The following is a 9,539-nucleotide window of genomic DNA, read 5'->3' as shown; positions in this document are numbered from 1 at the left end:
TTAGCCAACTCCTAGAGCTAGTAGAGGACCAGCCTGGGGCCACCTTTCATATGCAAACCCACCCACCCAGCATCTCCTCTAGCAGGAGTCACACCCCAGGGCCACAGTCACTGGCCCTAATCACCCCAGGGCCAAGTACCAGACATCCAGAGACGCCCCCCTACCTGGAGCCCATAGGAATTTCTCCTAACACCCACCCTGAGCCTCTCCAGCCTGCCTTCCCATCCTTTCCCGCAAGAAACATAATTAAGATGGTTTTGCCCTACCCTGTCCCACCTCCCCCACCTTTGCCACCTCCCTCCTCATCTCCCCCACCTCTGCCCCACTTGCCTTCTGACCCACCTCAGTGCCCCCTGCAGGATCCCGCCTGGTGCCAGTGCATCCAGAATGGAGGGAGAGATGAGTGTGACCACGGGTCTTCCTGGGTCTAGGTGCCCTGCCCCACCTACCCTCACCCCAGGCCTGCCCTGACGTCCTCACCACCAGGTGCAGACACCTTCAGGGAGGGTCTGGGTGGTGCCCAACGAACCTGGCAAAGCCTTCCTTCTGGGCTGTGGATAAAGGCAGGAACAGGATGGGGCTGCACTGGCTGGTCTGGAAGATGTCACCTAGGCAGGGCCACAGGGCACCCTGCCCTGGGGTCCCCCCACTTGGTCCCGGCTCCCTCCACAACCCTCTCCTCCCGAACCATAGCAGCAGACAGTGATTACTTCTTTACCACTGTTTGGTTCAAATTAGGTGCTTTATTTTTTTTCACCCCCTCTGAGGACACTAATTCAAAAATGAAGCCCCAGGCAAAGGGATTCATCAGGCAAGATGGAGCAAGATGCCCCTGGGTGGTGTGCGGGCTGCCTTCTTCACATCCAGCCAAGGTCACTGGGGGGAGCACGGCCCAGTGATCTGCTAAGAGGATGCATCCAGTCCTCAAGGAGTCCAGGGTTGAGGTGAGGACCCTGGGTTTGCATCCAGGACACCCTGGGAGTCTGGGAAGTACTGGCCACCCAGCGTGGGCAGTGTGGTGGCACCTGTCCCCAGAGATGGCAGTGTGGTGGCACCTGTCCCCAGAGATGGCAGTGTGGTGGCACCTGTCCCCAGAGATGGCAGTGTGGTGGCACCATCATGCAGGAGGCACAATGGATTTCTCAGGGCCAGCAGGGGAGTCATCACCAGGGGGCCTCACCTCTGGGCTGGGCTGAAAAGAAATTCAGCAGGCAGAGGAGACAGAAAGAGGCATTACGGTGGAGACCCCAAGATGCAGAAGAATCTAGCGTGTCTGGCAAGGGGGCGAGATGGGAGGGCTTGGAGGAAGGGAAGCTGGGAAGACAATCATTTATTCGCAGCCTCAACCACCAGGTAAAGGAGAAGAAAAACCCTCACCCTCATAAACGTTTCTCACAATTGCATATTTAGTTAATCCTAGTTACATGCTTGGCTAGAATGATAATTTTAGCTGACTGATGTCTTCCGTTGTAGAGAGTAATTATTCTACTCCTGATAGGCTTTTGAGGAAAAAAAAAATCTATGTTCTACAAAACTACACTGTGCAAGATAATTTGTATAGTTTCTAAAAGGATCATCTCTGGGGTACGGTTCACAGCCCTGCCATTCTGCCTCGGGTCACATCTTTCGTCACGCTTGTAAAACATCAAAATGAAATAACCTAGCTATGCCAAGTCTCCATTTTCTCAGAAGAGTGTAGCATGGAAAAGTCTCTTGCACTAAATAGTCTGGAAGATGAATACTAATAAGAATAATAACAGCTATCATTTTTCGAGACTGTGTCAGAAGCCAGGACTGCACTAAGTATGTTTTCTTCTACATATAAACACATCCCTTCACGTAGGAAGCATGCAGGTGACATCTCCCTTTTCACAATTGTCAAAGGGCAAGATATTGACCCTCCCCGAGCTCCAGGATCACAGCTCAGAAGTGGGAAGAATGAGATCCGAACTCACACCTGACCGGCTGCAGAGCTAGGATGCCCGTCTGTGGCTGGTGAGTGCACACTTGCACACCCATGCTGGAAATATATTTGTCAGAGCTTACTGACACTAAACACGCTCTTACCCGAGGCCCCAGGGATTCCAGTCCTAGGTAAACATCCAACAAAAATGAACACGTATTTGCCAAGTGATATCTACCAGAATGTTCATAGCACCTTTATCATAATAACAAAAAGCTGGAAATACCCAAACGTTCAACAGCAGCAGAATGGATAAACAAATCCCAGTACAGTCATCCAGTGGAATTTTGTACAACGGTGAGAAAGAATGAAGTATGCTATATGCAAAATCATGATGAATCTCACACACAAAATGTTGGGCAAAGAAACCAGGCAAAAGAGTCATACTCATGATTCATTTAAATGAAGTCCAAAAATAGGCAAAACTATCCCATAATGGTAGACGTCTAAATCAGGGCTACCAAATATAGCACAAGACTATGGGGAAAGGGCCAAGGAAGGGGAAGGGAGGGGGGAGGTTTTGGTGGAGGGAGGGTAATGGGTGGGGCCACATCTATGGTGCATCTTAGAATGGGTACAGGCGATTGCACTAATGTACACAGCTATGATTTAACAATAAAAAAATAAATAAAATAAAAATAAAAATAAATCAGGGCTACTTGGGGAGGAAATGAGGGTAGTGGGCATGAGTGAAGCTTCTGGAGTGAAGTAAATACTCCCACCTTGATCTTGGCAGGAGTTACACAGGAATATTCACTCTGTAAAAAGTCATCAGACCATACATTCAAGAGTTATACAATTCACTATATGTATGTTTTATCTTAATATAAAAATTTACAAACAAAATAATGCAAAATGTAAGCTAAAACATACACTGAAACATAACACTTTCTAAATACAGAAGGCTCACTGGGCTTCCACAGCATCATCACTGAATACACTGGTCCACACTCATCCTGCACTCAGCACAGGGTTAGCTGGGGCTGTGCTGTATTGGCTTCTACCATCATTGGCATTAACAGCCTAAAGGATGTACGTTAGAAGGCTTAAATCAGTGGTTCTCAACCTTCCTAATGCCGCAACCCTTTAATACAGTTCCTGTGGGTTGCAACACACAGGTTGAGAACCAGTAGCTTAAATGATAATCCTGCTGATTCCAGAACATGCCTGGTATGAATTTACCTACTTATTATGTAAATAATATGTAATTTTAAAATAGTTTCAGCTTAGTTTCAATAACTAAGAATTTATTCTATAGACACAGAAGCTCAATTGAAATACAAAATACACTTCAACACTTAAAAAAGAAATCATTGCCATCATCACCACCATATTGTTACCAGCACCCCTGTCATTATCATCATGTCCACCAATATCATTATCACCATCATCTTTATCATCATCACCACTACCATCGTCATCCTCTTCATTGTCATCATAATTTGCATCACCAATTACCTTCATCACTAACCTCCCCATCACCATCATCACTATCATTATCACCGTCATCATCATAATTACCATCATCATTATCATCACTATCATCATCATCATCACCATTATCACCATCACCACCGTCACCATCATCATCATAATCACATCCTCATTATCATCACTATCATCATCATCATCACCATTATCACCACCACTATTATCACCATCATCATCACCATCATGATTATCACCACTGTCACCATCATCATCATCACCATTATAATCATCATCACCATTATCACCATCATTATCACCATCACCATCATAACTATCATCACTATCATAATCATCATCACCATTACCATTATCATCACCATCATCATTATCACCATCACCATTATCACCATCATCACCATCACCACCACTATTATCACCATCATCATCACCATCATGATTATCACCATCACCATCATGATTATCCTCACCATCACCGTTATCACCATCATCACCATCACCATCATAATCACCATCACCATTATCATCATCCTTATCACCATCATTATCACCATCACCATTATAACCATCATCACCATCATAATCATCACCATTACCATTATTATCACCATCATCATTATCCTCACTATACCATCATCACCATCACCATCACCATTATCATCATCATTATCATCATCACCATTATCACCATCATTATTACCATCACCATCACCATCACCATTATCATCACCATCACTGTTATTGCCATCACCATCATCATATCATCACGATCACTATTATCATCACCACCATCATTATCACCATCACCATCACCATTATCATCACCATCACCATTATCACTATCACCATCATCATATTATCCATTACCATTATCACGATCATCATCACTAACATCACATCCATTATCATTGTCATCTCCATCATTCTCATCATAATTATCACCATTACCTTTATCACTATTCTTACCATCACCATCATCATCCTCACCACCATCATTATCATCTCCATCACACGAAATTAAAAAGTAAACAGGGGCATGTATTTGCACTATTTCTCTGGAGGTTCCCTATGGAATTAAACTCTAGACAACATCATGGCAGCTGGCTTGATAACATACTTTTTATCATACCTCCCTTTCCCTGTCAGTCCTCTATAACTCACCCAAATAAACAATTCACGCTTGAATAGTTACCTCAGGATCTGCTTTTGGAGGCAAGTTAAACAAAGAGAGTGAGTTTTCCTAGAGTTTGGGGCAGGATTAAGTGAGTTAATCTGAGTAAAGTCTGGCACACAGGAGGCATTTGGTAAATCTTAAGTGTCCTTGGTCTCAAGAAGTTGCTGAGTTCTTTACTTTGGGGAAACGAGTTGTTGCAAGCAGTGCTATAATCGATGGGGCCCCCACAAGCAGAGGGCTCAGAAATATTTCCTTATACAATATCTGACCTGTTTTCTCAGTGAATCCATTACTTCCTCAGCCAGGTTACACTCCCCCGGAAGGAGCCTAGATTATTGATTTTGTATCTCTGGAACAAAGAAGCTCATTAAGTGTAAGGAGAAATATTTGCCTTTTCTGCAGCAATTTCAGCATTCCCTTCTCCCAGGCCAGGATGAAAGAAGAGGCTCTAGGTGATTCATCTCTGACCCACCCTCCTGTGGGGCCTTGAGCACATCCCTTGACCTCTTTGCCCCCATCCCATTATTTCTCACCCCTAAAATGACAATAACAATAGCAATGACACCACGTGGCTGCTGTAGGGTAAAATAAGGTAATGCGCTTAACATGCTCAGCATGGCCAGTATGCACTTGCTGGACATTTACTTTTATTAGTTTTTATTCTATGACTTTCATTAATTTTTAGTCTAAGTCCCTTAATTCTGCAACAGCCACATCATTTGAACTTGAGTTTCCTGTCTCTAACCTTTAGACTCCAGGCAAGACCAGTAGGCATTACAGGAATGCAGACAGAGACCTCGTTATAAATGTACCCTGAGAGCAACAGCCACCCCCGACCTACAGGACTTATGTCACTCTGTTCCACGCACCCGTATCAGTGTTCAGAATGTTCCTTTTAATTGAAAATCCAAGTTAACTTTGTCCTGTCAACAATTGGCGTCCACGGTTCAGTAAGTTGCAGATGGATTAAACGTATACTGGTGCCTATTTCCTGAGACTGCTGGATTCCAGGGAATGCTCCAGAACACAGAAGGCCTGGGGTGGGGGCCAGAACAGTGTGAGGGCTGCCTCCCTCCAAAAGAGAGATCTCAGAAGGGAGGAGAGCCCCTCAGGTTGGAAAACCCTTCCGGGAAGGGCCTCTTCCTCATGGGATGTTGCCATAGACTGAGCTCAAGGCATATTTGTTGAATGAATGACCTGATGACTAGATGAGACTCTAGGCAGGAAGGGCCCCTCGTGCAGACCTGTCTACCTTCTTCAGGTCCAGGGCTATGGAGTAAGACGTTCATGCCCAGGGTTGCCACTCCCAATGCTGTGATCTTAGGCTTGTTACGTCACTTCTCTGAATTGTGACTTTCTCATCTGCAAATAGCTAATAATATCCAACCAATAGGGAGACTAGGAAGAATAACTGTGGAAGAATGTGAAAACTGCATTGAGTTTCAAATAACAGGACACCTTCCTACAGTGGCTGTAACTGGTAGGGTGCTTATTTAACTCACACAACAGGGGCGGGCAGTTCTGAGATAGTATGGTCAACCATGACTATCTGAGACCTCAGTTCATCCCCCTTTGCTCCACCACCTTACTATGGCTTTGATATTCATTACCTCCAGAAGGCTTCTGTGACTCTAGCCATCAGCTCCAGTTGTGAAGCAGGAAGAGTAAGGAAGGGTGAAGAGGTAAAGAGCCAAGAGCTTTCTCCAAGCAAGCTTTTGAATTTTTGTTTGAGAAGGGCTGCTGTCTCCAGTAATGTTCATTCAGATCTCATTGTCCAGAACTGAGTTGCATGGCAATCATCAGTCCAGGGGGGTGTCTAGAAGAGCTGCACACAGATTTAATAGTTCTTAATTTTTGTGTATCTCAAAACTTTTGTAATGACCACCATATAACATTCTAAAAATAGAAATGTCCTCCATAATGTGCTTGGACATCTCCTGGGTTGCTGCACCATAATAAGGAATTGTAATATTAGACCATTGTACCCAACACAGATTGTTCCTTTTTCTGAACTCCTATTTCAGTTTTAAGTCAACCAACGAATATTGATGTAACCCTTTGTGCATGAGATATTACACTTGGAGCTGCTGCAGCTCCTAAGAAGGGCAAGACAGAAATCCCAAGCACAAAGGATTTTCAGTCTACTTGAGAAGCTACTTATTAAAGTTAATAGAATCTCTGCAGGGAGTGGGCATCAGAGAAGCATTTCCATGCAGGAATCAAGAAAGCAAAGTTGCTTTGGGGCCATTTGTAAGGCTGGGTACACGAGTTACCTCCCAAAATGCTGTTAATTCTGTTGTTTGCATCTTTTTCTCTCAAGCACACAAAATTTAGACAGGGGAAGGAAAGGGAGAAAAAGAATATAAAAGCAAGAATGAGGAAAGTATGCTCCCTATAAAATACGCACGGCTGGTGAATTTAGCTTCTGAAAGTACAATTATCAACGGCTCGTGAAGGCAGCAGCTGCATGGAGCAAGGTGCTAAAAGCACTAGATTGGTCATTAAAACCATTTGGCTGTGTTTGTCATCCACAGAGCTTTCTGGTGGACCTTGTGCATGATTCCATGGATTCTAGAAGTCTTTCTTCATTGACTAGTCCTTCACATGGAACGTGCTACCTTGGCAAGCTCTCCGTTTTTCTTCTGCAGCTAATTCTGCACTTCCAGTTCCCTCCCTCCTAAGGCCTCATTGTCACAGGACTCAGGGAAGGACCTGGGAGTGGGGAAGTATCAGCCTGTTTTCATAAGTTATTTATGGCCCTAATTTCTTATAAGTAAAAGGAAAGGAAATATTAGGTTGTCACCTGGGAGAGTGGTTTGGAAGTTGAGAATGGTGGGGCTGTGGTCTCCAGTGCTTGGGATCCATGTCAGCATCCACCCTGGGGGTCCAAGAAGCAAACAGGGGACCCAGAAAGACAGAGGTTGTCATATGACAAGGGATAGATAGCAACTTGGCCCAGCCCAGACCAAGAGACAACCCAGAACTGGAGCCCAGCACATGAGCCAGTGATGATAGGCACAAAGCCAGACTCCACAGAGATAGCTGAGGCCAAGAAGAGGGGAGCTCTTCACCACCTGCCCCAACCCTGTACCCATATGCAGTACACACCCATCCCACACCCAACACAAACCCAGGAGTAAACTCAAGGTGGTCAGTGATGCCTGCTCTCCAGTTGGCATCAATGTATGGCTATAACTCAGCTCCTCTTCCAGCTGCCACCTCCCCACCATGGCCAAGCTTAGGGTGGTGGACCCTCAGATCCTTGGACCCCCCCACCCCCCAGCCAGGATGTCTGTGAACCCTTGGAGTATAGTTCTGTTTGTGCAAGACACAGGTTTCTAAGGACTCTCAACTCGACTCACAATACCTATGTGCCTACTCAATAGCACCTCCATAATAAGCCAGGATCCCAGGGTCCAATGACTGGGGCAGCCAGGGGTGCCAAAACCCAAGCTCTGTGCAGGACACAGGAGACATAGGAGCCATCTGAGCAAACACAAGGTATAGGCACGCCACAGAAGGCACTTAGTCATGATAACTACACACAAAAGCTGAGTGACAAGCCTGTGCTTGGGTCCAAATCTTACCCTGGCCACACAGGGTAAACTGGCAAATTGCATGACCTCACAGAAACCTCTTGAGCCCGATGCAGTGCCACTTGTCCATTATTAACATGTGACTTACAGTCATGCTCCATGGACTGCCCAGAAGACAGTGTGAGATGACATGTGTGCTGGGCCTAGGATGCTCACTGAGCACGCTGTCCTTTCCAGATGGTCATGAGCAGCAACATTCAGTTTGAGGTGGGCTTATTTGAGACCTGTGTGCAAGCCTTTGTCACCCTTGACTCCTGTGATGTGCCTACACTCCAGCTACCATGTGTGTCTATCAGCCAAAGAGGTTCTGTTGAGCTCTACTTCTGTAGCCAACAACTAAAGACATGAGAAGAGTTGGGGTTGGACTAACACTCAGTACTTGTCCACGCCAATGAGCAGACTCACCCTATTATTTTTATGATGCATGTTTCATGTGACAGAGCCAATGTGACCTTGCTCACAGGAGCTTTCTGCCTCTTTATTTGCTCACCAGGGACCATAGGATATTACCATGCAGGGGCTCTGGAATCAGTCGTTCTGGGTTTGAATCCTGGCTCAACAGGTTTCTATCTGGGTGACTTTAGACAAGCCATTTAGTCTTTGTGAGGCTGGGTTCACACACCAATAGAAGGAATAATGGAGAACAGCAACATACCAACCTGTGAACAGTTCACAGGGCTTGATAGGAATCAGTGATTATGGCAGGCCTGTCCTAGGGTGACCTCTTGGCTCCTGCTTCCCAATACCTACACCTCAGTGCAATCCCCTCCCCTTAACTGTGGGTGGAAACACGGACTTGCTCCTAACTCTAGAGTATGGCAAAGTGGGGGACTTGATGGACATAATGAAAGTTCCTAATCAGTTGACTTTGAGTTGATCAAAAAAGAGGTCATCCTGGGTAGGCCTAGCCAAATATAATAAGCCTTCTGAGAGAGGGAGAGGGACCCTTGCCAAAGTCAGAGGCTCCAAGGAACAGTAGCTCTCTTTCCTGATGACCATGAGGAAGAAAGTCATCATGCATTCTACAACTGCAAGGAAATAAATTCAGGCAATTTCCTGAAAAAACATATATACTGCCCCAGTTGGATCTCTGATGAGAACGCAGCCCAGCTAACTGACACTTTCATGCAGCCTTGGGAGATCCTGAACAGAGGCCACAGCTGAACCCTGTCTGGAGTCCTGAGCACAGCACCCATGAGATAATAAATGGGCATCATTAGTAACCCACATAGGATGCTGAACATCGTGCCTGCCAATAGTAAGGGTTGAAAATAACTGAGCTATTAAAATTCACCATCCCTTAATCAGGTGAGTAAAACAAGTAACCAACAAGTGTCATGTGACATGTCCACCTGGC

The sequence above is a fragment of the Nycticebus coucang genome, chromosome 22, assembly GCF_027406575.1.
Source record: "Nycticebus coucang isolate mNycCou1 chromosome 22, mNycCou1.pri, whole genome shotgun sequence".
Lineage (NCBI taxonomy): Eukaryota > Metazoa > Chordata > Mammalia > Primates > Lorisidae > Nycticebus > Nycticebus coucang.
Note: the sequence above shows the minus strand (reverse complement) of the source record.